Source organism: Hyla sarda, chromosome 4 (assembly GCF_029499605.1).
Source record: "Hyla sarda isolate aHylSar1 chromosome 4, aHylSar1.hap1, whole genome shotgun sequence".
Taxonomy (NCBI): domain Eukaryota; kingdom Metazoa; phylum Chordata; class Amphibia; order Anura; family Hylidae; genus Hyla; species Hyla sarda.
The window spans coordinates 259011651-259036944 of NC_079192.1; positions in this window are offsets into that span (position 1 = coordinate 259011651).

Genomic DNA, 25294 nt, shown 5'->3' on the forward strand with positions numbered 1-25294 from the left:
TGAACCTGTTGACGAGAGAGGCCAAAATAAAATTTCCTGCAGAACCAGAGTCCAAGAAGGCCACTGTAGAGAAGGAGAAGGCAGAAGCAGACATCCGCACAGGCACAGTAAGACGTGGAGAAGCAGAGTGGACATCAAGGACTGTCTCATCTTTGTGCGGAGTCAGCGTACGTCTTTCCAGGCGGGGAGGACGGATAGGACAATCCCTCAGGAAGTGTTCGGTACTAGCACAGTACAGGCAGAGGTTCTCCATACGGCGTCGTGTCCTCTCTTGAGGTGTCAGGCGAGACCGGTCGACCTGCATAGCCTCCACGGCGGGAGGCACAGGAACAGATTGCAGGGGACCAGAGGAGAGAGGAGCCGAGGAGACGAAACGCCTCGTGCGAACAGAGTCCATATCTTGGCGGAGTTCCTGACGCCTTTCTGAAAAACGCATGTCAATGCGAGTGGCTAGGTGAATAAGTTCATGTAGATTAGCAGGAATTTCTCGTGCGGCCAGAACATCTTTAATGTTGCTGGATAGGCCTTTTTTGAAGGTCGCGCAGAGGGCCTCATTATTCCAGGACAATTCTGAAGCAAGTGTACGAAATTGTACGGCATACTCGCCAACGGAAGAATTACCCTGGACCAGGTTCAACAGGGCAGTCTCAGCAGAAGAGGCTCGGGCAGGTTCCTCAAAGACACTTCGGATTTCCGAGAAGAAGGAGTGTACAGAGGCAGTGACGGGGTCATTGCGGTCCCAGAGCGGTGTGGCCCATGACAGGGCTTTTCCGGACAGAAGACTGACTACGAAAGCCACCTTAGACCTTTCAGTGGGAAACAGGTCCGACATCATCTCCAGATGCAGGGAACATTGGGAAAGGAAGCCACGGCAAAACTTAGAGTCCCCATCAAACTTATCCGGCAAGGATAAGCGTATCCCAGGAGCGGCCACTCGCTGCGGAGGAGGTGCAGGAGCTGGCGGAGGAGATGACTGCTGAAGCTGTGGTAGCAACTGTTGTAGCAAAACGGTCAGTTGAGACAGCTGTTGGCCTTGTTGCGCAATCTGTTGTGACTGCTGGGCGACCACCGTGGTGAGGTCAGCGACAACTGGCAGAGGAACTTCAGCGGGATCCATGGCCGGATCTACTGTCACGATGCCGGCTGGCAGGTAGTGGACCCTCTGTGCCAGAGAGGGATTGGCGTGGACCGTGCTAGTGGACCGGTTCTAAGCCACTACTGGTTTTCACCAGAGCCCGCCGCAAAGCGGGATGGTCTTGCTGCGGCGGTAGTGACCAGGTCGTATCCACTAGCAACGGCTCACCTCTCTGGCTGCTGAAGATAGGCGCGGTACAAGGGAGTAGGCAGAGGCAAGGTCGGACGTAGCAGAAGGTCGGGGCAGGCAGCAAGGATCGTAGTCAAGGGCAAAGGCAGAAGGTCTGGAAACACTGGCAAGGGACACACAAGGAACGCTTTCACTGGCACTAAGGCAACAAGATCCGGCAAGGGAGTGCAAGGGAAGTGAGGTAATATAGGGAGTGCACAGGTGATAACTCTAATTGGAACCACTGCGCCAATCAGCGGCGCAGTGGCCCTTTAAATCGCAGAGACCCGGCGCGCGCGCGCCCTAGGGAGCGGGGCCGCGCGCGCCGGGACAGAACAGACGGGGAGCGAGTCAGGTAGGAGAGCCGGGGTGCGCATCGCGAGCGGGCGCTACCCGCATCGCGAATCGCATCCCGGCTAGCAGCAGGATCGCAGCGCCCCGGGTCAGAGGACGTGACCGGAGCGCTGCAGCGGAGGAGGTGAAGCGAGCGCTCCGGGGAGGAGCGGGAACCCGGAGCGCTCGGCGTAACAGTGCCATGATATAACTTTTTTTAAATCTTTTCAAACCGTGAGAAAATTTCCAATTGTTTATCCAGTAAGCTGTGAAACTAGTTATGCCGTTTATTTGCTATCCTGCAACTGTTGGCTGCTGTACGTGGGTCGCACTGTTCGGACTGTACGGTCACGGATGTGCTAACACGGGTCTAATATCAACAATAAATTCCTATTACCTAGTGTCTCACGACACTGTACGGTGGTACACAATAACAATGTGGACTCTTTGTCCTTGATTATTCTTGAAATGATTCCTGAGACTGTCCCTAACTGATATATAGTATAGTATAGTATACTATAAGCTTTTATAGTATTTTATAATTAGTTACATGTATTGAGCCTGTGTATGTAACCTGTTGTCTGTTATATTTGGGAAGCAAACAGTTAATCCTGTGAAAATAGTGGTATTGTCAGTGAAAGAGTTAATATTTTGCTATTTAAAGGGGTACTCCGCCCCTAGAAATCTTATCCCCTATCCTAAGGATAGGGGATAAGATGTCAGATCACCTGGGTCCCGCTGCTGGGGACCCCTGGATCGCTGCTGCAGCGCCCCGCTATCATTACTGAGCAGAGGGAGAATCGCTCTGCACGTAATGACGGGCAATACAGGGGCCGGAGCATCGTTATGTCACGGCTCCGCCCCTCGTGACGTCATGGCTCGCCCCCGTCAATACAAGTCTATGGGAAGGGGGCGTGGCAGTCGTCACGCCCCCTGCCATAGACTTGCATTAAGGGGACGGGCCGTGATGTCATGAGGGGCGGAGCCATGACGTCACACTGCTCCGGCCCCTGTATCGCCCGTCATTACGCACAGAGCGAACTCGCTCTGTGCAGTAATGATGGCGGGGTGCTGCAGCTAGGGGATAAGATGCCAGGGGCGGAGTACCCCTTAAGTCTGTATCCTCCCTTTCCTTTCTATGCATGAAGAAGCTGCGCAAGGGCAGTGATACACATTCAATCTTGGACAGTAAACCTGTTTTTATCCGTTCCTGCTGTGTGCTCTGGTCCTGCCAGTGCCGTGAATCCTGCCTACTCCTTGAAGCTAGTATGAAATATTAAAATTGCGGACAGTTCCTCTTTAATTTTATGTACTCTGTATTATTTTATATACTCCGTGTACTGGCATATTTTAGTGTGTGTCTAGCGGCAAGGCATTTGACTTTTTTATAACCTTGTAAATATTGGAATACAACAAAACTTAAATTCAGGAAATTATCATTAGTATAAATGCAGATGTCCCTTTCAGAGCAGAATTTCACAACACGCATCACAGGTCATGTTTAGACAGATAAATAAAAGTCATTTCAGTACAACCACTCTCTGATAGATAAACAGAATCATTCCAGTTTTACCAGGATACTTGGTAACCTTACTTGAGGACATTAGGTAATGTTGTCTAACTATGCATTGAAGGCAAATTATACAAATTTGTATGCCTTGGCTGCCAGGGTTTCTGTATAAAGGGTTACTCCGGTGGGAAAAAAAATGTCAAATCAACTGGGGCCAGAAAGTTATTTACTTGTAAATTACTTCTATTTAAAAATCTTAATCCTTCCAGTACTTATCAGCTGCTATACACTGCAAAGGAAGTCATATTTCTTTCTGGAGTTCTTTTCAGTCTGACCACAGTGCTCTCTGCTGACACCTCTGTCTGTATCAAGAACTGTCCAGAGCAGGAAAGGTTTCCTATGGGGATTTTCTTGTACTCTGGACAGTTCCTGACATTGGACAGAGGTGTCAGCAGAGGAGAGCACTGCTGGCAGACAGAAAATAAATTCAGAAAGAAATACAACTTCCTGTGGAGCATACAGCAGCTGAAAAGTACTGGAAGGATTAAGATTTTTAAATAGTAGTAATTTACATATCTGTTTAACTTTCTGGCACCAGTTGATTTGAAAAAAATTGATTTCCATGGGAGTACCCCTTTAAAGCCAGTATAGACTTAAATCAAAGGCTTATGTTGTATTCCAGGATATACAGTAATTACACGTTAACTAACAAGTTATGGAGAGGTTGTTTCCAGTCACATCTTTAGTTGCTTTTATATTTTATTAAATGTATCTTCTGCCCTCGTCCCTTATTCCAATTATGTGGAGATAAACTATAATACCAGATACAAACTGCAGGCACAAGAAAATAAATTGCCATGCACCATTCATCTAATAGTCAGTCCCTGGTATGGAGTTCCACCAGACTCTGCTCAGCAGTCAACTCAGTTCACAGGGGCATAAGCATATTTTAGCAATAGTTGGGCAAAAATGACTTATGATTTGACACATTTGTTTCATATTTTTTTCATTTTTCTTCATTCTTAAAGACAGCATAAAATTAGCACAAGGCTCATGGTAAGCTATTATTTTTATTGCAAATGTCTGAAAAAACAGAAGCTAGTCAGGATTTCATGCAACATTTTGGGGGTTTAGCCCCTTACTCATGAGGCTGCCTTCACAGATCGAGTGCCAATCTCACAGAACGGAGACATCCTCTGGCCATTATTTCAGCTGATCCGCTCAGCTGCCATAGAGGCTACTATTAGCACCGTGAGCTAATCAGAACACTTAGATGCTGTAATCAACATTGATTGCAGTGTCTAAAGGGTTAATGCCAGAGATCAGAAGCCTGGAACAATTGGGTACGAGCTGCGCTCAGCTCCTGAGCATACTTCATAGCCCAGGAGCTGATGCAGGATATACATATACACAGCGTCCTCTAGAAGTAAAAATGTTCAAAAATTGTTAGCTGATTCATTTCTTGTCATATCTTTATAGAGCTTGAGTCTTTTAACACACTTCTCCAAGTCCCCTGCATAGATGTACATTCTTATGATAACGTGCTGCCTTCATTTTAGCCACCACTAGAGGGAGAAAAGGAATTACTACACCCAGCTATTTTTGTCCTTTTGGGCAGGGATATCTTTATATCAACAGAGTGATTTTGTGAAATAATATAAATTTGTTCTAAACTCTCCACGTAAACCTATATTTCCAACAACTCATTATTAATAAATCTAGGGTTATTTGAATATTGCAAAACATAAAGGTAGAATATTTTTAGTTAAAACTAATTGCTTCATTGTTATGCATTTTGATTATATATATATATATATATATATATATATATTTTTTTTTTTTTGTAAACCTATATCAAACACTCCAAACAAGAGATCTGGAGAAGAAGTTTCAAGAAGCAACATGTTAAAGGGAATGTATCCATTAGATGTCTTTTACTGATTGGAGACAGATACTTAAACATGTTCTTATTTTCTTATCTGTGTCTATTTTCCAAGAATAATACAGGTGGGGCTTGTAGTCTGCCTCCCTCCTCCCATTGTATGTGTGCCCAGCCACACTGGAGGAAACCTGGGAGGAGGCTGTGAGTCGGCCTAATGCCGCTGTAATTGCCCACTGGCCCCTGGTTTTTGCTTATCACGTACAGGTAGGTTTAGTGTTAGGTCCCGTGCCACATGAGAAACCTTGGCGTTGGTGTGCGGGCTCCGGTATGTCCTTCATACAAAGATATACTGGCTAATGTCTCAATTTTAACATCAGTGTTGAGGGATAGCTAATGTCATTGTTTACACCTACCACAGTAGTGCACCTAAATTCCTGTATTATTCTAATTATTACACATCCACACCGTCTATAGTTACATAGTTACATAGTTACATAGTTAGTACGGTCGAAAAAAGACATATGTCCATCAAGTTCAACCAGGGAATTAAGGGGTAGGGATATCTGGTGTAGGATTCTATTGTGGCACTTGTGGTCTGTTGCAGGCATCCTCCATTGTGTGCATTTTTATGCTGGGGATCGCCCCTAGCAACAGACTACAAGGGAAGGATCTGCTCCCCCAGTATATATGCACAACTGCATTTGGGGTTGAGCACCTCCTGCCATTTGAGACCACATCTTTGTTGTTGTTTAAGTCTATTTTCCAAGAGAAGATTCTTTTGGCACATTATTAGCAGGACAGGCATCTTACCTGAGCTGTTTTGACAGCATATACAAATATGCTTTACAACAAGCTTTATGGACATTGACATGAAATGAAGAGGAGAGATTTCTGGGCATGCTCTGTAACCCGTTCAGAGGACATTCCACAAGGTGGGGGAGGCTAGGCTGTAAACATCAACTATTGTTTTATCTACATGTGTCACCTTTAACTGTATTCCTGTCTGTGAAGATAAGACCACTCCATCTGAACCTGACATGTGCTTCGCTTTTGTAGCATTGTCCCCTCAACACCTTATATACGAAAAAGTAGAGGGAAAAAAAAAAGGAAAACATGAAAAGAAAGGGGCAATAGACATTTTGGCACAGGTGAGTTGTATGAGGAGGAGCACAAGCAAGGACTCTGGTTTCTTTATCAACCTTCCTAATTCTAAAAGATGATGTTTTTTTAACAGCTGAGTGTACCACTCCAAAAATTTACTATATTTTTTTTTTTTTTTTTTTTGGGGGCATTCAGAGATAATGTTAAATTCGGGGTCAACTTTTCTCTTTAGATTGTCCCACAGTGCATCAAAACCAGGGAAGCTTCTTAGGACCAGTGTTTCACACTCCAGTCGCATATGTCTTGATATATCTAGGTACATGTGAGATTGCTCTGTGTAGAGTAATATTGACTCCAAGTAAACTCAGCTGTTATCAATTTCATTAGACGACTAGTATGACATAGACATTTATCACCTCCCTTTTTCATAACACTCACTTTATGTAAAATATTAGCAGGGAGAATACATCTATGTATCTCTATACATCTATTCATCTGTATCATCTATAAGACCTCTAGAAGCTGTATCAGAACTCAGAAGTGTCAAAACTATTTATCTATTATTAATCTCATTTTCTACCAAAATGACTTAATAGAAAATAACAGTATTTTTAAGCAACTCAATTAGACCATTAGTACATTCAAGCTAAAACTAGTTAACATGAAAAAACAAAAAAACAAAAATACAGCTATTTCTGAGAAAAAGGTAGACAAAAACACCTTTCACACACATTCCCCAATCCATTCCTGGCAGGACATATTATATCATTGCAAAAGGGCCAATAACAAATTATTTTGCCTTGAAGGGGTGTACTTGGTGTACAATAATGTTCAGATAACATGAAAGTAAGAATGCATAATCCGAGTTTTCCCAGCAGAAGATTGGCAAGAGTATCACACTGCTTGTGCCGGCTTGCCTTCTTTACTTACCTTCTTTATTAATGTATACTCAGTGCACTCTTTTCCCTAGAAAACACGATAAATCATACAAACCACCTTCTTCCATTACTCTCCTCCTGTCCAGCTCCGATGCTCACATGCCCGATGTTGTCACTTTTGGTTGAGGACAGATGTCAGCACGGTACCATCTGATACCATCTATAGTAGCCAGCATTACCTTGTTCAGCAATTTGTGCTACAGTAGTTTAAATGAATTAGCCCTTATTCCCCACATATCTGAGCTTGGGCATCCAGGACCCTGTGCCAGCTGTCCTTTCATGGACCAATTTTGTTGAGTTTTTTACCATTTCATACTGGGAACAAATCACTAAACCCACAGTTTTGAAGATGTGTTGATCTAGTCATCTAGTCATTACACTTTGGCACTTGTCAAAGTTGCTTAGATCCTTACATTGTCATTTTTTCTTCCAACACATCAACTTTTAAGACTGAGACTGTTCACCTGATACCTACTGAATCCTTCCCCTTGACAGGTGTCATTGTGACCAGATATCCGTTCAGCTGTAGTTTTAATATTTTGGCTGATTGGTGTATCTAGGTTTAAGTACTGAAAGCTGGGTGCGGGCTGCGGGCTCAGTGTTCCAAATGCTTGGCAGTGGAGTCCCCCTTTAAGGTAAAAATAGGGATGTGTGGTATGGGATTTTTAGCAATATAGTAGTATACTACCTGAATTGCTTTTTTCATGAACCAGGGGTCACTGGAAAATCCTGCATAGCTTCTCTTGTTAGAAATGTTAGAAATATTCGAATAGCAAATTTTTATCTTGAATATTGTCACTTTGTGATTTTGCGAATATTTAGAACATATATTTAGAAATATATTCATTATGATTAATATTCATTTTTTTTTTTCACAGTACAAATCACAATGATGTGTACTGTGTAAATAAAAAGTGATCATCCCTTCATGCTTCCAGCTTGTGGTCCAAAGTAGGCAAATATGCGAAAATTCACGAATGTCGGCATTTCCAGAGGACACTAATCCTTCCCTTCTTTTAGCTTGTGGGCCAATGAGAAGGATGCAAATACAGTTGTCAGAGGTTACAACATCCCTAGAATCCAATACGATAGATATAATCGCAAATGCACATTTAGTGAGTATCATTACGAATTTTGCATGGAAAAAAGTGAACGGCCAAATATGGCCAATGCCGCTCATCACTAATCATCACTACTAATAGTATTATGGTGAGCAGCAATAAACCTAGAAGAGGACCCTTTCCTGTCCCTTCTTCCCTTTCCTGTCTCTTCTTCCTCCTTCTTTCTGTCCCCATCTCCTCTTATTCCCATACGTTGCTTACACCAACCACATTGGCACTCATTTACTATTCTAAACCCGACCTCTTTTGTCGGGTTTTTTTGTCGCATCTTTGTATGCGCCATGTCGCAGACATCGTGCGCCAGTCTGCGACACAATGCGACATTTTTTTCCGACGGACCCGATGTGGATTCTCCCAAACCCGAAAAAGGGGCGTTACCCGACATTTCTGAGCTTTCCCACGTATTTATTAAGGTTTCCAACCCGAATTTGTTGTATTGTTGTGGATTTTTTCCCGACAGCTCAGAGGAGTTGGAAACCAAAACCAACAAAACCCACGTGCGACATAATAATAAATACCAGGGGAAAAAAGCAGTCGGGTAAGAAAGCAACATAGACTTACAACCCAATTTTCTTAGTAAATGAGGGCCATTGTTGTTGATTGTATCTACCCTAATCACATAGAAGCTCGAACCATGTGCCTTAAGTTGAATAATTGATGTTTGATTTGTCGTGTCTTTAAATATTTACTTTAATGTATTCAACATCCTGTCTTGTTACTGAATACCTGACTTTATATAGTGATGGTACGCATCATATGTGTGTACCCTATCGACAACCGCGTTTCTTACGATGCCTGTTTATTGATGGTGTTTTTGTACCTTACTTGAACTTTGTACTTTGAAAAATTAATAAAACGTTAATAAAAAAATAAAATAAAAACCTAGAAGAGGCTGGACAATTTTTAACAGTTGGTTGTTGGGTGCTGACCCTCTGCTGACATATATATATATATATATATATATATATATATATATATATATATATATATATATATAGTCATGGCCGTAAATATTGGCACCCCTGAAATTTTTCAAGAAAATGAAGTATTTCTCACAGAAAAGGATTGCAGTAACACATGTTTTGCTATACACATGTTTATTCCCTTTGTGTGTTTATTGGAACTAAACCAAAAAAGGGAGGAAAAAAAAAAAAGCAAATTGGACATAGTATCACACCAAACTCCAAAAATGGGCTGGACAAAATTATTGGCACCCTTAACTTAATATTTGGTTGCACATCCTTTGGAAAAAATAACTGAAATCAGTCGCTTCCTATAACCATCAATAAGCTTCTTACACCTCTCAGCCGTAATGTTGGACCACTCATTCGTTGCAAACTGCTCCAGGTCTCTCCTATTGGATTGGCGCCTTTTCCCAACCGCAATTTTTAGGATCTCTCCACAGGTGTACAATGGGATTTAGATCTGGACTCATTGCTGGCCACTTAAAAACTCTCCAGCGCTTTTTTGCCATCCATTTCTGGGTGCTTTTTGACGTATGTTTGGGGTCAATGTCCTGCTGGAAGACCCAAGATCTCGGACGCAAACCCAGCATTCTGACACTGGACTGTACAGTGCAACCCAAAATCCATTGGTAATCCACAGATTTCATGATGCTTTGCACACATTTAAGGCACCCAGAGGCAGAGGCAGCACAACCCCAAAACATCATTGAACCTCCACCATATTTCACTGTAGGTACTGTGTTCTTTTCTTCATAGGCCTCATTCCATTTTCGGTAAACAGTAAAATGATGTGCCTAACCAAAAAGCTCTATCTTGGTCTCATCTGTTTGCAAGATGTTTTCCCAGAAGGATGTTGGCTTACTCAAGTTCATTTTGGCAAAATGTAGCCTTGCTTTTTTTGTGTCTGTGTCAGCAGTGGGGTCCTCCTGGGTCTCCTGCCATAGCATTTCATTTCATTTAAATGTCGATGGATAGTTCGCTCTGACACTGCTGCTCCCTGAGCCTGCAGGACAGCTTGAATATCTTTGGAACTATATATAGGAACTATAATATTTTGGCTGATTGATGTACTGTTTGGGGCTGCTTATCCACCATCCGGACTATCCTGCTTTGACACTTTTCATCAATTTTTCTCTTCCGTCCACGCCCAGGGAGATTAGCTACAGTGCCATGGGTAGTAAACTTCTTGATAATGTTGTGCACTGTGGACAAAGGCAAATCTAGATCGCTGGAGATGGACTTGTAACCTTGAGATTGTTGACATTTTTCCACAAATTTGGTTCTCAAGTCCTCAGACACATAGACACACAATGGAAAGACTAAGTAAACTTCTCTCCTTTTTATCTGCTTTCAGGTGGGATTTTTATATTGCCCACACCTGTTTCTTGCCCCAGATGAGTTTAACCTCTTAAGGACCCATGACGTATGCATACGTCATGAGTCCCGGTCCTGCGATATAACGCGGGGTCACACGGTGACCCCGCATCATATCGCGGCGGGCCCAGCGTCATAGTGAAGCCGGGACCCGCCTCTAATAGCGTGCGGCACTGATTGCTGTGCCGCGTGCTATTAACCCTTTAGCCGCGCGCTCAAAGCTGAGCCGTGCGGCTAAAAACGAAAGTAAAAGTGCCCGGCTAGCTCAGGGAGCTGTTCGGGATCGCCGCGGTATAATCGCGGCATCCCGAACAGCTGTAGCACAGGAGGAGGTCTTCTTACCTTCTCCTGTGCTGTCCGATCGCCGAATGAATGCTTTAAGCCTGAGATCCAGGCTTGAGCATTCAATCGCCGAAAACACTGTTTGATCCATTCCTATGGAGATGGATCAATCAGTGTAAAAGATCAGTACATGCAATGTTATAGCCCCTTATGGGAGCTATAATGTTGCATAAGAAAAGTGTAAAAAAATCATTAACCCTTTCAATTATCCCTTCCCCTAATAAAGGTTTGAATCAACCGGCATTTCAAAAAATAAAAAAAACATTATGTAAATAATAATAAAAATAAACATATGTGGTATCGCCGCGTGCGGAAATGTCCGATTTATAAAAATATACCGCTTTTTAAACCGCTCGTTCAATGGCGTACGCGCAAAAAAATTCCAAAGTCCAAAATAGCGCATTTTTGATCACTTTTTATACCACAAAAAAGTGAATAAAAAGTGATCAAAAAGTCTGATCAGAACAACAATGGTACCGCTAAAAACTTCAGATGACGGCACAAAACATGAGTCCTCAAAGCGCCCTGAACACAGAAAAATAAAAAAGTTATAGGGGTCAGAAGATGACCATTTTAAACGTATAAATTTTCCTGCATGTATTCATGATTTTTTTCGGAAGTGATACAAATTCAAACCTATATAAGTAGGGTATCATTTTAACCATATGGACCTACAGAATAAAGATAAGGTATCATTTTTGACAAAAAATGTACTGCATAAAAATAGAAGCCCCCAAAACTTACAAAATAGTGTTTTTTCATCAATTTTGTTGCACATTGATTTTTTTTCCCGTTTCACCGTAGATTTTTGGGTAAAATGACTAATTTCATTACAAAGTAGAATTAGTGACGCAAAAATTAAGCCATTATATATAATTTTAGGTGAAAATTTTTAAGAGTTATGATTTTTTAAAGTTAAGGAGGAAAAATTGAAAATGAAAAAATGGAAAAAGCCCGGGTCCTTAAGGGGTTAAAGGAGCATCAAATGCTTGAAAAAATCTTATTTTTCCACAATTTTGAAAGGGCGCCAATAATTTTGTGCATACTTTTTTTGGAGTTTGGTGTGACATTATGTCCAATTTGCTTTTATTCCTCACTTTTTTTGGTTTAGTTCCAATACACACAAAGGGAATAAAAATGTGTATAGCAAAACATGTGTTACTGCAATCCTTTTCTGTGAGAAATACTTCATTTTCAAGAAAAATTTCAGGGGTGCCAACATTTACGGCCATGACTATATATATATATATATATATATATATATCATCAACTTTCAAACCCAGATAGCATGCCTTATCATGTTTCTTGAGAATAAGGTATCAGTTCTTAGTATTGCATACTTAGATACATAGAAGCTGTTGGTGTCACGATTCGGCTTACGGGTTGTGGATCCGCTGTGTCAGCGAGGGATTGGCGTGGACCGTGCTAGTGGACCGGTTCTAAGAGGCTACTGGTTTTCACCAGAGCCCGCCGCAAAGCGGGATGGTCTTGCTGCGGCAGTAGCAACCAGGTCGTATCCACTAGCAATGGCTCCACCTCGCTGACTGCTGAGAAGGCGTGGGACAGAAGGACTAGGCAGAGGCAAGGTCAGACGTAGCAGAAGGTCGGGGGCAGGCGGCAAGGTTCGTAGTCAGGATGGATAGCAGAAGTTCAGGTAACACAGGCTTTGGACACACTAAACGCTTTCACTGGCACAAGGCAACAAGATCCGGCAAGGGAGTGCAAGGGAGGAGATCAGATATAGCCAGGGAGCAGGTGGAAGCCAATTAAGCTAATTGGGCCAGGCACCAATCATTGGTGCACTGGCCCTTTAAGTCTCAGAGAGCTGGCGCGCGCGCGCCCTAGAGAGCGGAGCCGCGCGCGCCAGCACATGACAGCAGGGGACCGGGACGGGTAAGTGACCTGGGATGCGATTCGCGAGCGGTCGCGTCCCGCTGTGCGAATCGCATCCCCGACGGCCATGACAGTGCAGCGCTCCCGGTCAGCGGGACTGACCGGGGCGCTGCAGGGAGAGAGACGCCGTGAGCGCTCCGGGGAGGAGCGGGGACCCGGAGCGCTAGGCGTAACAGTACCCCCCCCCCCTTAGGTCTCCCCTTTTTTTTGTCCGGTAACTGCCTCCCCTGGGATGAGGACACCGGGAAAGAATGGAGGGTTTCCTCAACGGCAGGCAGTACAGCAGGAGTTGGAATGGGGAGGGAGGGCAGAGGGTGAAGCTTGGCACGGGGCAGGGTGACACAAGGACGGGAGCCATGAGGAGGCACAGAGGCTTGCCTGACGGGACTGGGAGGGGGGGAGAGGCACTTCCGATGGCAAGCAGAGTCCCAGTTCTTGATCTCCCCGGTGGTCCAATCAAGGGTGGGAGAATGAAGCCGGAGCCATGGCAGACCGAGGAGGACCTCAGAGGTACAGTTGGGGAGAACGAAGAGCTCAATCCTTTCGTGGTGGGGTCCAATACACATCAGGAGGGGTTCTGTGCGGTAACGCACGGTGCAATCCAGTCTGACTCCATTGACCGCGGAAATGTAGAGCGGCTTGACGAGACGGGTCACCGGGATGCGGAATTTGTTCACAAACGACTCCAAAATAAAATTCCCAGAGGCACCAGAGTCCAAGCAGGCCACGGCTGAGAGGGAGGAGTTGGCAGAAGGAGAAATCCGCACGGGCACCGTGAGACGTGGAGAAGCAGACTTAGAACCAAGAGACGCCACACCCACGTGAGCTGGGTGCGTGCGTGCATTTCCCAGACGTGGAGGACGGATAGGGCAATCCACCAAGAAATGCTCGGTACTGGCACAGTACAGACAGAGATTTTCTTCCCTACGGCGATTCCTCTCTTCCTGGGTCAGGCGAGACCGATCCACTTGCATGGCCTCCTCGGCGGGAGGCCCAGGCGTAGACTGCAAAGGATGCTGTGGGAGAGGTGCCCAGAGATCTAAGTCTTTTTCCTGGCGGAGCTCTTGGTGTCGCTCAGAAAAACGCATGTCAATGCGGGTAGCCAAATGGATGAGTTCTTGCAGGTTGGCAGGAATCTCTCGTGCGGCCAGCACATCCTTGATGCGACTGGATAGGCCTTTTTTAAAGGTCGCGCAGAGAGCCTCGTTATTCCATGATAACTCGGAAGCAAGAGTACGAAATTGGATGGCGTACTCGCCCACTGAAGAATTACCCTGGACCAGGTTCAACAGGGCAGTCTCGGCAGAAGAAGCTCGGGCTGGCTCCTCGAAGACACTCCGGATTTCAGCGAAGAAGGACTGGACTGTGGCTGTGGCAGGATCATTGCGGTCCCAAAGCGGTGTGGCCCAAGACAAGGCCTTTCCTGAAAGAAGGCTCACTACGAACGCCACCTTAGACCGTTCTGAAGGAAACAAGTCCGACAACATCTCCATATGCAGGGAACACTGAGACAGAAATCCACGGCAGAGTCTAGAGTCCCCATCAAATTTGTCCGGCAGGGACAAGCGGAGGCTAGGAGCGGCCACTCGCTGCGGAGGAGGTGCAGGAGCTGGCGGAGGAGATGGTTGCTGCTGTAGCAGAGGCATAAGTTGCTGTAACATGGCGGTCAACTGCGACAGCTGCTGTCCTTGTTGGGCAATCTGCTGCGATTGCTGAGCGACCACCGTGGGAAGGTCAGCGAGACTTGGCAGCGGCACCTCAGCGGGATCCATGGCCGGATCTACTGTCACGATTCGGCTTACGGGTTGTGGATCCGCTGTGTGAGCGAGGGATTGGCGTGGACCGTGCTAGTGGACCGGTTCTAAGAGGCTACTGGTTTTCACCAGAGCCCGCCGCAAAGCGGGATGGTCTTGCTGCGGCAGGAGCAACCAGGTCGTATCCACTAGCAACGGCTCCACCTCGCTGACTGCTGAGAAGGCGTGGGACAGAAGGACTAGGCAGAGGCAAGGTCAGACGTAGCAGAAGGTCGGGGGCAGGCGGCAAGGTTCGTAGTCAGGATGGATAGCAGAAGTTCAGGTAACACAGGCTTTGGACACACTAAACGCTTTCACTGGCACAAGGCAACAAGATCCGGCAAGGGAGTGCAAGGGAGGAGATCAGATATAGCCAGGGAGCAGGTGGAAGCCAATTAAGCTAATTGGGCCAGGCACCAATCATTGGTGCACTGGCCCTTTAAGTCTCAGAGAGCTGGCGCGCGCGCGCCCTAGAGAGCGGAGCCGCGCGCGCCAGCACATGACAGCAGGGGACCGGGACGGGTAAGTGACCTGGGATGCGATTCGCGAGCGGGCGCGTCCCGCTGTGCGAATCGCATCCCCGACGGCCATGACAGTGCAGCGCTCCCGGTCAGCGGGACTGACCGGGGCGCTGCAGGGAGAGAGACGCCATGAGCGCTACGGGGAGGAGCGGGGACCCGGAGCGCTAGGCGTAACAGTTGGTCATCTAATCTAATAGTGGTGTGACCGATAACCTGTTTCCAGTATAGTTCCTTATATAACCTGTGACAGGTTGTCTCTTCATCCTGGTTGGAACTGGTATTTTAGCCTGCCCCTGTAAAGGTAAGAAAGACTAAAAAACAGTTAGTACACAAATTCTTCAGTGGGTAAAGCACCATCCAACTGTACTTCTCAATATACTTTTACTTCTGCAGAGCACAGAGAGATGCAGCCGGGAACAGAAAGAATTGATGCTGTACTAGCTGTTCTTATATGTTTCATTTATCTTGGTGTAAAACCATTGTTTAGGAGTTAACATAAAATATTGAAGTGCAAAGAAGGCAAGTACATTTTGCCTCTGTACCTCTGATTGAAATCTATGCCAGCTAGGAGATGGTGTACATTTCAGCTACACTTTGTAAGCATCAACTTTAGTAAATTTTCGCAAAGCCCACTGTCTTTTGAAAAAAATAATAATTTACGTCCTGAACATAACCACGAGCATTGAAGCGATGCTCGGGTCATGCACGGCAGGTCAAGGGACCCACCCGTGGATAGCAGCCAGGGACCTGCGATCGCGTGGATGTCCGCCATTAACCCCTCAGATGCCGTGATCAATACAGATCACGGCATCTGCAGTTCTGTGGTCACTAAAATGCATGATTGGATCGCACACAGTGCTGCCATGATGATCCGATCATCCAGGATGGCAGACGGAGGTCCCCTCACCTGCCTCTATCAATAAAAAGTATAGATCACGCCGCAAAAAATGAGCCCTCCTACCGCCGCTTATACAGAAAAATGAAAAAGTTATAGGGGATTTTAACCCCTTGGGGACTGAGCCCATTATGACCCTAAGGACGGGAGCATTTTTTGCAAATCTGCCCACTGTCACTTTAAGCATTAATAACTCTGGGATGCTTTTATTTATAAATTTGATTCCGAGATTGTTTTTTCGTGACATATTCTACTTTATGGTAGTGGTAAATTTTTGTCAATACTTGCATCATTTCTTGGTGAAAAATTTTAAAATTTAATGAAAAATTTTAAAATTTTGCATTTTTCTAACTTTGAAGCTCTCTGCTTGTAAGGAAAATAGACATTCCAAATAAATTATATATACATATATACAATATGTCTACGTTATATTTGCATCATAAAGTTGACATGTTTTTACAGTTGGAAGACATCAGAGGGCTTCAAAGTTCAGCAGCAATTTTCCAATTTTTCACAAAATTTTCAAATTCGGAATTTTTCAGGGACCAGTTCAGTTTTGGAGTGGATTTGAAGGGCCTTCATATTAGAAATACCCCATAAATTACCAAATTATAAAAACTGCACCCCTCAAAGTATCCAAAATGACATTCAGTAAGTGTGTTAACTCTTTAGGTGTTTCACAGGAATACCAGCAAAGTGAAGGAGAAAATTCAAAATCTTAATTTTTTACACTTGCATGTTCTTGTAGACTCAGTTTTTGAATTTTTACAAGGGGTAATAGGAGAAAAAGCCCCCCAAAATTTGTAACCCAATTTCTCTCGAGTAAGGAAATACCTCATATGTGTATGTCAAGTGTTCGGCAGGCGCAGTAGAGGGCTCAGAAGGGAAGGAGCGACAATGGGATTTTGGAAAGTGAATTTTGCTGAAATGGTTTTTGGGGGGAATGTCACATTTAGAAAGCCCCTATGGTGCCAGAACAGCAGAAAACCCCACATGGCATACCATTTTGGAAACTAGACCCCTCAAGGCACGTAACAAGGGGTCCAGTTAGCCTTAACACCCCACAGGTGTTTGACGACTTTTCATTAAAATCGGATGTGTAAACGAAGAAAAGATTTTTGTGCAGTTTTTTCCCAAAATTTACAATTTTTACAAAGGGTAATGGGAGAAAATTCCCCCCCTCCTCCCCAAGATTTGCAACTCCATCTCTTCTGAGTTTGGAAATACCCCATGTTAGGATGTAAAATGCTCTGCGGGCGAACTACAATATTCAGAAGAGATTGAGTGCCATTGAGCTTTTGCAAAGAGAATTAGTTTGGAATGGAAGTAAGGGGCCATGTGCGTTTACAAAGCCCCCCGTGGTACCAGAACAGTGGACCCCCCACATGGGACCCCATTTTGGAAACTACACCCTCACAGAATTTAATAAGGGGTACAGTGAGTATTTACACCCCACTGGCGATTGACAGATCTTTGGAACAGTGGGCTGTGCAAAGGAAAAATAAAATTTTTCATTTTCATGGACCACTGTTCCAAAAATCTGTCAAAAACCTGTGGGGCGTAAATGCTCACTGCACCCCTTAATACATTACGTGAGGGGTGTAGTTTCCAAAATGGGGTCACATGTGGGGGGGGGTCCATTGTTCTGGCACTATGGGGGCTTTGTAAACACACGTGGCCTTCAATTTCGGACAAATTTTCTCTTCAAAATCCCAATGGTGCTCCTTCTCTTCTGAGCATTGTAGTTCACCCGCAGAGCAATTTACATCCACATATGGGGTATTTTCTTACTCACAAGAAATGGGGTTACAAATTTTGGGGGACTTTTTTCCTATTTTCCCTTGTGAACATGAAAAATTTAGGGAAGCACCAGCATTTTTTTCATTTTCCCATCCAATTGTAATGAAAATTCGTCAAACACCTGTGGGGTGTTAAGGCTCACTATACCCCTTGTCACGTTCTGTGAGGGGTGTAGTTTCCAAAATGGGGTCACATGTGGGTATTTATTTTTTTGCGTTTATGTCAGAACCGCTGTAAAATCAGCCACCCCTGCGCAAACCACCAATTTAGGCCTCAAATATACATGGTGTGCTCTCAATCCTGAGCCTTGTTGTGCATCCGCAGAGCATTTTTCGCCCACATATGGGGTATTTCTGTACTCAGGAGAAATTGCTTTACATATTTTGGGGGTCTTTTTTTCCTTTTACTGCTTGTGAAAATAAAAAGTATGGGGCAACACCAGCATGTTAGTGTACATTTTTTTTTTTTACACTAATAGGCTGGTGTAACCCCCAACTTTTCCTTTTCATAAGGGGTAAAAGGAGAAAAATCCCCCCAAAATTTGTAGTGCAATTTCTCCCGAGTACGGAAATACCCCATATGTGGCCCTAAACTGTTTCCTTGAAATACGACAGTGCTCCAAAATGAGAGAGCGCCATGCGCATTTGAGGACTAAATTAGGGATTGCATAGGGGTGGACATAGGGGTATTCTGGGATGCTGGGAGTTGTTGTTTTGCAACAGCTGGAGGCTCCGTTTTGGAAACACTGCCGTACAATACGTTTTCATTTTTATTGGGGGGGGGGGGGCAGTGTAAGGGGGTGTATATGTAGTGTTTTACCCTTTATTTTGTGTTAGTGTAGTGTTTTTAGGGTATATTCGCACTGGTGGGTTACGGTGAGTTTAACTTAACTTCAACTCCTAGCATGCTGTTTGAGCATGCTGGGATTTGCAGTTTTGCAACATCTGGAGGGCTACAGTTTATAGACCACTGCAGTGATCTCCAAACTGTGACCCTCCAGATGTTGCAAAACTACAAATCCCAGCATGCCCAGACAACAAACAGCTGTTTGGGCATGCTAGGAGTTGTAGTTTTGCAAGATCTGGAGGGATACAGTTTAGAGACCACTGTATAATGGTCTCAAACTGAAGCCCTCCAGCTGTTGCAAAACTACATTTTCCAGCATGCCCAAACAGCTGTCTGGGCATGCTGGGAGTTGTAGTGTTGCAACATCTGGAGGGCTACAGGTTAGAGACCACTGTATAATGGTCTCAGACTGTAGCCCTCCAGATGTTGGTAGGCAACTTACCGGCTTCCGTAGGATCCAGGGAGCCGTCCTCTTCTGCCGCACGTCACCGTCGCCCGCAGCCTCCGGATCGGTAAGTGGATCTTCGGCGCCGATCCCCGCCGGTTTCCCCGTCCTGCCCCACCTATTGTGGGTGGGCAGGATGGGGAAAATGAAAGTTAACCCCCCCCCCGCCCTGGATCTGCTATTGGTGGTCGCGTATAGACCACTAATAGCAGGGATAGGAGTGGTGGCACCCCTGCCACCTCACTCCTATCCCTTCAGGGGGATCGTAGGTGTCTTAGACAACCGCGATCCCCCTTATATTCCAGGTCACCATAGACCCGTATGACCCAGAATCAGCGCAAATCGCAAGTGGAAATTCACTTGCAATTTGCGCTGATCGCCCACAGTCCTCGCCCGGCGCGCGGCGGCGACCAAAACTCCCATGGGCGTATGGATACGCCCTTCGTCCTTAAGTACCAGGACGCAAGGGCGTATGCATACGCCCTTTGTCCCCAACAGGTTAAATGTACTAATTTGGGTAAAAAGTTTACGATTTTTTTTAAGCGCAACAGTAATAGAAAAGTATGTAATCATGGGTATAATTTTAATTGTAGTGACCCAAAGAATAAAGAACACATGTCATTTTTACCGTAAATTGTACAGCGTGAAAACGAAACCTTCCAAAATTAGCAAAATTGCGTTTTTTTTTTTTTTATTTACCCACACAAATAGTATTTTTTGGTTGCACCATACATTTTATGGTAAAGTAAGTGAATGCATTACAAAGGACAACTGGTTGCGCAAAAAACAAGCCCTCACTAGTCTGTGGATGAAAATATAAAAGAGTTATGATTTTTTGAAGGCAAGGAGGAAAAAAAGAAAACGTGAAAATAAAATTGTCTGAATCCTTAAGGCCAAAATGGGATGAGTCCTTAACCCCTTAAGGTCGCAAAGTTTTTTATTTTTTCCTCCTCACCTTTTAAAGTCATAACCCTTTCAATTTTGCACCTAAAAATCCATATAATGGCTTATTTTTTGCGCCACCAATTCTACTTTGCAGTGACATCAGTCATTTTACCCAAAAATCTACAGCGAAACGGAAAAAAAATCATTGTGCGACGAAATTTAAGAAAAAACGCCATTTTGTAACTTTTGGGGGCTTCCGTTTCTATGCAGTGCATTTTTCAATAAAAATGACACCTTATCTTTATTCTGTAGGTCCATACGGTTAAAATGATATCCTACTTATACAGGTTTAATTTTGTCGTACTTCTGGAAAAAATCATAACTACATGCAGGAAAATTTATACGTTTAAAATTGTCATCTTCTGACCCTATAATTTTTTAGTTTTTCCACGTATGGAGCAGTATGAGGGCTCATTTTTTGCGCCATGATCTGACATTTTTAGCGGTACCATTTTTGTATTGCTTGGACTTTTTGATCGCTTTTTATTCATTTTTTCATAATGTAAAAACCGACCAAAAATACGTTATTTTGGACTTTGGAATTTTTGGGCGAATACGCCAATGACCGTGCGGTTTAATTAAAGATATATTTTTATGGTTCAGACATTTACGCACGCGGCGATACCACATATGTTTATATTTATTTTTATTAACATGGTGTTTTTTTTAATGGGAAAAGAGGGGTTATTTGAATGTTTATTAAGGAAAGGGTTAAATCACTTTTATTAACTTTTTTACACTTTTATTTTGCAGTGTTATAGCTCCCATAGGGGGCTATAACATTGCATACACTGATTGCCAGCACTGTTCACTGCAAAGCCATAGATCTGTAGTGATCAGTGTTATCGGCAGTCGATTGCTCAAGCCTGCATCTCAGGCTTGGAGCAATCAATTGCCGAAGGTACACAAGCGGAGGTCCTCTTAACTGCCTCCGGCGTATCCTTTCGGCGATCGATTGCATTTTACACTGCGATAGTTCTGATCAGCCCCACTGAGCAGCTGGGCAGTTTTCACTTTCGTTTTAGACGCGGCCTTCAACTTCCGCTCACTATTAGCCCCGGGTCCCGGCTTCAGATACATGTTGTGACTGACCCGGTATGACGCGGGGTCACCGCGTGACCCTGCGTTATGTCGCGGGAGCCGGCCAAGGATGTAAATATATGTCCTTGGTGGTTAAGGGGTTAAAGGGGTATTCCATGTAAAAAACATTTTTCTTTATATCAACTGGTTCCAGATAGTTGAACAGATTTGTAAATAACTATTAAAAAATCTTAATCCTACCAGGACTTTTCAGCTGCTGAAGTTGAGTTGTTCTTTTCTCTTACAACAGTGCTCTCTGCTGACACCTCTGTCTGTCTCAGGAACTGTCCAGAACAGAAGAGGTTTGCTATGGGGATTTGCTGATACTCTGGACAGTTCCTGAGACAGACAGAGGTGTCAGCAGAGAGAAAAGAACCACTCAACTTCAGCAGCTGAAAAGTCCTGGTAGGATTGAGATTTTTTTAATAGAAGTAATTTACAAATCTTTTCAACAAGTTGATATGAAGAAAAATGTTTTTTTCATGGAATACCCCTTTATATAGTTCCTTACCAATAGATGGAAGTAGTTAAGCTGAATTAGCGTATTCTAATGTATTCTGCAATCCCTCCACCCAAGATACAGTAAGCAGCAAATAGCGTAAAATATGCTGATTCAGAATATGTAATTTTTTTTATCTTTCTACTCACTTGCAATTCTCCGCTGTAGCAAGTAGGCCATGCACTGCATGCATCTGAACAAGACCTAGGAATCCTTTGCATTATAATATAGCCAAGCGTTAGAGTCCTAAGAAGGAATCAGTATGACTTCAGGAAAAATGTCTTTTAAGCCATTTAATGATTACTGTAGTGAAGTTATAATCTGGTGTAAAGGTATAAAGTTTGTTATTGAATGCATTGTGAAGTCTTTTTATTTGAATTGAAACAATACTGCCTGCAATTATATACATTTTATTTAAGCGAAAAGGAAAATTTTATTCATGGACAAATAAAAGTAAGAATTGTAATATTAAAAAAAGAAAAAAAAAAGAAAAAAGAAATATATTGATATATTAATAGTTGAAAACACTTATTGTTCACATAGCTATAAATGTATTGTTACTTGAAATAAATTAAAAAAAATCCCAGTTCTTTAGAGACTTCAATGTGTAATTCTCTTTCCATACTATACTGTCAGTGGAAAGCAAACATCCAGAGTTTTTCCCAGTGGTGTCCACTGAAAATAATATCTGAAATAGACTAAAATAAAACATGTTATATCTTTTATTAACTACAAACAGAAATGTGTCAGACAATGCTTTATTCATGTTTTGCTGAATCCCAGTTCCACTTTTTTGTAATATATATTAAAGAAATCTATGTCATAAGAAGTAGAAATAATAAATTACATAAAAGGGAATACGACTCTCAGAACAAATTAAAGGATTGATTTTGTAAAGCGGGTAGAGAACCAGTAAAATGAAGGTTTTGCTTGCCAAGATTGTGAATGCGCTGATTTGTATTTTTTTTTAAAGATTTAAATTAAAAAGTAGTCAAATAAATTAATCACTTTAATTATTTATTCATCCAGTGAGGGATTCAGATTTGTTCAGCAAAACCTTGTCTGTTCTCCACTGTCCCCCTCCCCCTCTTCCTCCAGTTCAGCGCCCACAGGGCTCATGTGGCCTTGAGTAGGCGCCACGTCCCCAGTGCCCTGACAAGCCATCATTTCCAACATGTGTTGTAGGATATGAAGCAGTGGAATGACAAAGTTCATCCCGTAATCCTGGCGATTAGAGATGAGCAAAATTCGATTTGGCCAATTCGCCGAATAAAAAAAAAAAAAATAATCGATTTGATCCAAATAAATTCTTGGCAAATTTTAATTAGTAATGTATTTTAATAATGTGTTTAATAAAGTCTGTGTTTCACTTTTTTTCCCTCTATTTTTCAACCCCCATTTTTTAGGTAGTACTACTACTCCAAGCATGGAACAGAATGTTCCATGATGGGAGTGGTAGTACCTGTGCTAATAGACAGATCACCCTGGGTGTCACTCCTGACAGCCACTGCGATCATCCTGTATAATGTATAGATCCAGGTGGCTTTCTCGCATCTAGATAGGACAATAGCATCAGCTGTCTGGAGTGACACCTGCTGTGATCTGTCCTCAACTACAGGTACTACCACTCCCAACATGGAGCATACTCTGCTCCATGCTGGGAGCTGTAGTACCTGCATTAATAGACAGATCGCAGCGGGTGTCACTTCTGACCCCCAATGCGATTGTCCTGTATAATGTATATATGCGGGTAGCCGGCCGCTCTTCTCTGGTCCCACTGTAGTATGAGTATATGCCATATATATACCTATTATTCATATTTCCAGCAGAGAGCTGTGATTGGCTGGAACCATCTGGCCAATCACAGCTCTCTGCGAGAAATATGAATAAGTGATGTGAATTCTATTCACATCACTGGCCGGCCAGAGGATAGTGCAGTGATGTGAGCGCAGGAGAAAGCCGCTCCATCTCTGCAATAGAAAGGACAATTGCATTGGGTATCAGGAGTGATAAGTGGTGTCCGCAGTTGAAAACAGGACAAAATTTCTCGTTGGGAGGTTCTGCAGTTGCTATAAGGGATTTGATTATTTGTTGCATGAATCACATGGACTACTGAATCGAGTGTGCTTGTGGCCGTTTTTATATAGGTAGCACTGTACGCCTTATGCACACTTGATTCCGAGAGCATGTTCATTCCATAAAAACACTCAAAGGTTGTCCCAGAATTATAGAACATAAAGGGGACACCTCCATTTTGAAGTTTTTGGAATAGAGAGAATTCAGTCTGTTGCCAGGGGAGACAGAAGGAAAATGCTACTAAAGAAAGAGGCAAAATGGATCCTGCGCACTCGCGCTCAGGGTCCAGCCGGCCTAAACGATAAAGTAGATTTGAGTATTTTTATATAACTTTTGTACTGGTTTCTATATTGGGCTGTTTTGTATGTTTTTAATTCTGTGTATTTTATGTTTTTCACGTTTTTTTTTTTGCACATTGATGACATATTGATTGAAAGCATACGCCCACTGACGTTGGTGCCAGGAATTTCTCACCAGCACTGACGACAGTGGGGGAGTGTTCTGAAAAAGTGTGCCTAGCGCACAAAATAGCTATCACACTCACGGTGTCCCTCATCCGGATGTTGTTTGTCTGCCAGTTGCATTGCTGTAAATAAAGAGTCACCATTCTTGCACCATCACTGGTGTGACGGTGCAAGAACTGTGACTCTTCATTCTCCGATGTTGGTTACTACAGTATGACCAATTTTCTGATTGAGCACCCCGGTGGACTGCAACCGCGTCAAGTGTCCATTAGCGCTTATTTTGAAGCAATACAAAACTAAAAGCCTAACTTTTTTTTAAAGACTAACAGCATATGCATACCACCATTAGATAGAACTGTTAAGCATGAACACAGAATAATACAATATCAATACAAGGCATAGTACATACACAATGCCAGCCATCACACCCCCTCCCATAGACATGAATGGAGGGGGCGTGTTGGGATGTCATGATCACAGAAGCTTCAGGCTTCCATGTCAGTAACACTGCAGCGCCGACCCAGAGATCACAGGGTGTCCCAGCGGCTGGACCCCTCGCAATCAGACATTTGGATAGAGGATAATATGTCTAGGGGCAGAGTACCCCTTTAAACTCCAGATTAATATAGTTTTTATTCATATTGTATTTATTGATTATTAATATAAGGATAATTTTCTTTGGTTATCTGCCCTGCAGACCACCCATTAGTAGGAAACTTGTAAGGATATTTTCACATCAGCGTTGTGGAGCTCTGTTTGGGAGCTCCATTACAACTGCTGATAAGGACTCTGGGACAGAGGTTGTGACGCTGGACACCAACAAAACCCAACAGGTCTCATTCACTTTCAATTGGGTCTGTCAGGGTTTCGTTAGATGCCTGTTATTTCTCATGATTTAAGCGAAGACCTGACTTGCAAGATTTTTGTCTCTACTATTTCTCCTCTAAGTCCCGTCATTTTATCGGAATTCGCAAACGAAGCTCCAAGAATTGATACATTCATAGCCTTAAAACATTTTTTTTATCAAACCCTGCTCAAATACATTTTCAAATATGCTGCATACTCAAAATGTTTTTTTTTTAATGTTAATTATTGAATGAAGCAGCATGGTTGCAATGATGCTCATTCATATGCATTGAAACATCTTTATGCAATTATATTTTCAATT